Genomic DNA, 6,409 nt, shown 5'->3' with positions numbered 1-6,409 from the left:
TTTTATTTTTGCACTGTTTTCTAAAAGAGATGCAAGCTTGGGATAAAACATACAGGTCATGGAAAGCACCTTATAATAAAACTAATCTGAGTGAAATGCATAATCTTAAAAATCCCTTTTAGCATCTGTTAGACAAGTACTGTAGGTGCAACTCCAGTTAACCAGTATACTGAGTTTAGTTTTCTCCCTTTGTGAATATAGCTTTAGTTCTCTTATGATCTGTCTGACTACAGCCATTATTCCTTGTCATTTAAGTGTTATTCCACCACTTACATAGCAAGCAATAGGAAGAAAACAGAGAAGCTTTGAAAGTCAAGAGTCAGCGAGCTGTCTTGAGAAGCTGCAGTTCCCCATGCTGCCATTACTAGGCCATTTTAGATCATTATCTAGATCAAACACTAACCCTCTTCACTCTTTACTGACATGATGGTTTCCATTACATGTCCGTTACATTCTGCTCTTGGCATAGTGTTATACAGTGCATTCTGTCTATTTAGGGCTGTAATAACCATTGTATCAAGACAATAGTGCAGCATTTACTTGGCCAAAACAGCCTGGGCATAGGCTTGCTAATAATAGGCTGATATGTGCGCAGCTTCTTTTTCTTGCCAGCTCTTTCTCTTCTCTAAAAGTGCTACTCAACACATTACACTTACAATAAAATGTATCTCATGACTTCTTTAGTAATGGCAAAAGGTCGGAGCAAGTGGGAGCAACTTTTATAGAACTTGGTTCTCCTCCTCCTCCATGGCCATGGTAACATGTTTCTAGGCAAATTGTGTGCAGCTTTGATTTAACGACTAGAAATAAACTCATTTGTTTAATGAAATGCATACGGCAATCGCAAGTTGTTTGTTTTTGCAGTAGTTATCCTTTGCACATACAACAAAGGTTAGGTTGCAATTTTGTGACAGGCTGTTTGGCACTGATAGGTGTTGTGTACGTGAGTTTTTGCACATTGGTATGCTTTCACTTCAGCTGACTAATTTTTAAAAAGTAAAAAAAAAATCATAACACAGTCAGTAGTTATAGTGCTTATTCGTTTGCCTTTTTAATAATATATTTTCCTCTTCAGTTGCACTGGTATTGTGATGTATTGCAGATGATTCTCCTGTGAGATACCATATTATCTATCCTATAATTCTTTGCCCTAATGTGCAGTGAGGGGTGTATACTGTACATTGAGAATATTGTGTGCTCCACTGGTAGCAGTACTACTTTTAGGAGTTTGTTTGGCTTGTTTGCTGCATCAGAAACAAATAGAGTACTTGTTATATATAGTAGATAGGGAGATGATAATGTAGCTAGAATCAATCTCTCAGTTTAGTTCATACCTTTGTTTTTGTTTTGTTTTGTTTGGTGGTGTCAATAAGGAAAAAACTGCATTTTTAAATTAGTTTTAAAATGAAATCAACAATGTGGAACACTAAAGAGAAGCACACACTTTTTAAAGAATCCTGTAGTAAATAGAGGTTAAATTAACTGATCATTTGTAGAAGAATGCATGAAATAAGTGCACAAAATAATTAACATTTCTTTCATTTTTATTGACATAGTCTAATTGTAATTTACCCAATTCAATTACAGATTCTGTGAAGATTGTATTGCTGTAGTTTGTGAACAAAAACTGTATCAACAAATTAGCTCCAGTATCAAAATGACCATAAAACGTAGCACACTAACACATTAACAAGTATCCTGCTCTCTGTTGCCTGTACAACAATTTGAAGATTTCTCATTTTAACTTTGCTCTGTGTTTTTAGCTGCGCTTTGCTTTTTAAAAATCGTGTTATCAAATTAAGGCAGCAGCAGCCCACTGTATCACCATTACACTCAGCGTGTAATGGTGATACAAGCATGTGAAGGGTGAGCAGGTGGACAGAGTGGGTCTGAACTGACCCTATATAGTGGAGGGAGATGGACGTGAGTGAGACAATGCCCCACAGGACCACACTGCCTCATCACCGTGACACAGCCACATCTAAAGCAACTGTATTAGCTATTAGCCTAACAAGCTTGCAGTTGACACATAGCTGCAGTGGATGGCAGACTGTGGTCAGAGCTGAAATTATCGCATCTCTGCATGTTTATGCTTTTTTAGCAGTTGAATTGATAAACACCTCATATATAGTCTATATATTATGTATATACCTGTACTGTTTATACTCATCATGCACTTATCACCTGTACAACTGATTGACTGCAGTACAACAGCCCTGCAATAACATCTACCTCTAAGAATTTATGGATTCAGTTTTATGTTTATTATTGAGATAATAACTGTACAGATGTGCCTATAAAGTGCTCAGCATACAGTGCAGTTTTTTAATGCTATCTGTAGGTTAGGTGTTAATTTTGCATGTTGTTTACTACAAGCTTCTTGTTCTTTCTGCTGAGAAACATCATAAAAGCTTTTCCTCCTGGGAACATATCCAAAACGGTCCAGAAGTGATGATTAGACCGTTTTCGCTTCAAATTATCAGTTAGCATTCAAACTGGGATATTGCTTTTTCTGTCTTTTGAAGAGCCCCAGTGATTACAGCCTCTGCTTCACATTTAAACATGCTTTACAGTAATAAAATATTTTTGTTTTAGTTATTCAAACTGCTGGTCTGTCCAAGAAAAACCAAACAAAATTGTCCAGACTGTATTAAGCTTTTCTTGCTGTAGCTATATTAAGAGTCCTGTAATTGTGAATTTATCACATATTACATATCCAATGCTTGTGTTTTGGTTGTGCTACTAATACAGCAGTTTTAATATATTTCTGTGCTATTTTCACCAAAATATCAATATGGCAATGACAAATTTACTTTTAATTTTGAGAGTTCTTTGCAGATGAAACCAACATCTTGAATATTAAAATGTGCCCTAACTTTTATACTTTAATAACTGTAACATTTTCCTGGTTCTTTGACTGGTTAATTTTCTCTATAGCTACTTAAGAGTAAATTATTCACCTGCTTTTCAGTGTCTTGTTAGTGTGTGTCTGCATTCATATATGCTCCCAGCTTTAATCATTCTGATCCTCCTACACAGGTACTGTAATTACTTTTTGTGACTTAACGAGACTCCAGAGCCGCCTCTCAGCTAGTTTTTCTTTTCCTTCTTGTTAATGAGATTCTTCTTACTGTATGAGAATGTCGTGAGAACTCTCACAATTTAAAATTTAGTACTGTATATAGTCCACATTTTGTCTTGGTTGGCTTTTGTCTTGTGGCTCTATTGCTGTGTAGTCTTGCTAAAAACAGGTTTACTTCACATATAGATATACATTCTTCCCTCCTCTTGCTCTACAGTGAATATCAGTTTTGATATAGTGCCATTTAGTGAAATACTGGTTTGTTTAATATTGGGAATTGACTATTTTTTCAGGCATACAGTATTTTGTCTTGTTAACAGTGTTGACAGTATTGTCAGATTAATTAAGAACTGATGTGAAAAACATTGTAATCACACAGAGTGGCAGGCAGTTTTCATTAACATTCCATCTCTTTCATGGGTACAGGACACTGAGGAACAATTCCAGCCTATGACTGGTTTCAGGCTACCTTATTAGGGGAATGAGTCTGAACTGGGGCCTGTTGAAGTTTGACTTGATTTCCCCAGTGACCAGCAGACCAAAGCAGTTTTATTGCTGTGACATAAAGGGCTCTGAACAAGTTCTGCAAAAGCCATGACCCTTAAATGGCAAAAAAGAAAAGTTTGAAAAGCAGTGTTAACATTTGTGCTGCTCCTGACACATGCTAACATCTTGAATCATCATTCAAATGGAAGCATATACAACAGTAGCAATTGTTGCTTGTTCTGTAAGAAGAGCAGAGCAAAAGAACAGAGGACAATTGAAGCCCTAGCTCCTCTCGTGCACCATGTTTGACTCATGGACCTTCTTCTTATTTTGTCTTTAAAATACAGTGGTGACAGACTGAATTGTCAAAGTCTGTTTGCTGGCAACATATGAGATGTTACAGCTGATAAAACTATTCTCTTTTTCTATGATTAAGCCAGAATGCAGTTAGATTTTTATTTAATTAATATATACATTTTTGCTAATACAAATATTTTCAGAGTGAGTAAGCACTGAGTTACAGTAATATTAATGATCTTCCGCTCAGTGTCTGCCGTAGTTTTGGCTCATGACATTTGGTTATGGATGTTTCCAATAGAACTGGCACAGTAGTCTGTAGTTCACCATAACTGAGCCGTGTTGTAATCCTTTACCATACGTGTTCTCTGAGTCTGTTTCAGTCATCTGAGCAACTTCACAGTCTTTACAAGTCCTGGGGCTTGGCTCAAATCTGATTTATTTTCCTCACCCTTCCACAATTCCAAATGCTTCAAAAACCATTGCATTTGGGGGTAACAAATTGCTCTTGAGAGAAAAAAATGGACCAATGCAAAAATCTATGCAGAAGTAGCTAATCTTTCCTCCCTCTACAAACAAAATGTCCCTTGAAGGGATCAAACTGCTTCTGCTGCTGCTGAGTGAATGTAGTGTAATGTGGCACAGAGCTTTTCTTACAGAGGTGTCCTGCCATATTTAGATCCTTCTATCCAGCCAAGAATCCCATGAATAATGTTTATATTGGATATATGATTTGTATGTGGCATATCACATTGCATGTTCAGTGCCTGTGCCGAACGTAAGGTGCTCTTGTATGTGGAAAAATGTTTTAGTTGCTAAACCATATTGTTTATTTTTCATAACCATGATCTTCTTCTAACCTTAAACTCTTCCTCAGCTCATAATTGTGTTTTGCTGACTGTTTCCTCACTCGGATGGTTGAGCTGCACTGTACAGAAAAAATATTTGACACTAGACAGTACTTTTCACATTCATTTGCTAAAGAGTGAATCTTTCTCTCTGCTCAGTGTAACTCTTGAGTTGTAAGGCGTACAAGCATGAGTTTGTGACTTCACGATTTTTTTTTTTTGGAAGCACATCACGGTCCAATATGCATCTAACAGTAAGTGCACAAACCCTGAGAACAGGCTTTTCACTGAGCAGCTGTCTCCAACTTCATGATTCAGTGAAGTAGAACACATTTTGTGTTTGGCAGTAAAACTTTTCACTTTTGCATATTGATAGATTTTGTTTCAGTGAGAGAGAATTTGTAGAAAAAAAAAACAGTAGAAAAAACATGAGACAATTTAGCATGTAAGTAATAGGCCTATGTCTAGAAGTGACCATTATAATGGAGCTTTCATGCACAAATATTAATATAATAAAGCAATAAACCTTGCATTGAACACAATTTGGATTTTGACAAACTGTTCAATAGTAGGATTTTTCTATCCTATTTACATTATATCAAGTATACTGTATATCTTATTGTAAATATAATATTGAGAGACTACATTTCTACACAAGCTAATCTGAACTCTGACAGAAGGTACACATTACAGTATACACTCATGAGCCACTTTATTAGGTACACCTGCATAGTTGTGTGCACTTCAATGCAACACTTCTCGGGAGGACAACATTATGGAGACACCTCTAAATATAATGTAGCCCAGTACAACACCACCTTTATCTTTGACCTCAATAATAAACATATGATTGAATATATACATTTATGACAATTTCACCAAAAACTGAAACATGTTGAGCTTCATAAAAGGCACTGAAGTACATACAATTGTACAGATGTACCTAATAAAGTGGCTGGTGAGTTTATATGCACATTTTTGCACAAGTCTTAGGAATGTGTGCAAAGGCATATAACTAAGCAGAGAATTTTCAGTCTCACTCATGAAAGTAAATTTGCAAAAGGTACATGTGTATCATGTTGTCCTGAATCGGTTCAACACTGAATAGTTTAGAAATGATCTAATTATAATTACTTGGGGGTTTGTATTAGTTCAGAGTGCTATAAAGCTATAAAGTACGTGATGTGTTAAGTCATGAAGTATTTGATTTGTTAAGTTGTGGAGTAAATTAGCTCTTTGTTTGCCAGTAGAAACTGGTCCTCTGGAGTTATATCTCATCATTTAAACTCCCGTTGAGCTTCAAATGCTATAACTACTCACAGAAGGCCCAGCTAAATATGTAATATGGTTCAATTGTGTTCGGATCAGCCACTTAAGCATTTTCATTCATTACATCGGCCATGCTCAAGAGAATCTCCAGAGTGCATCCTGTTCTTACTGGGTTTGGTTTAGCCTAATTAATTTTAGAGTGGAATAACAGCAGAGACCAATGTCCTTCTATTGAGTGCAAATAAAACTAGTCAACAAATGAATTAAATTATTACTTTTCTCAACGAAAATTGTCAAACAGTGGCTAAAACCAGCTACTCAGATTTGAGGATTTACTGATTTTCTCTGTTCTTTAATATACTGTAGACTGAATATTTGATCTGCTGGCTGAACACAGCAAGCAATTTAAAGACGTCCTGTTGCACTC

General features: G+C 36.1%; 1 protein-coding gene across 1 annotated transcript in view; it reads left to right on the top strand.

Moving 5' to 3' along the window:
* b3galt1b (UDP-Gal:betaGlcNAc beta 1,3-galactosyltransferase, polypeptide 1b) overlaps positions 1-6,409 on the top strand; it is a 48,250-nt gene that overhangs the window by 800 nt on the left and 41,041 nt on the right. The window lies entirely within an intron of this gene.

The sequence above is a fragment of the Monopterus albus genome, unplaced genomic scaffold (genome assembly GCF_001952655.1).
Source record: "Monopterus albus unplaced genomic scaffold, M_albus_1.0 scaffold24.1, whole genome shotgun sequence".
NCBI classification, from domain to species: Eukaryota; Metazoa; Chordata; class Actinopteri; order Synbranchiformes; family Synbranchidae; genus Monopterus; species Monopterus albus.
This window is presented reverse-complemented; position numbering and strand designations above follow the sequence as displayed.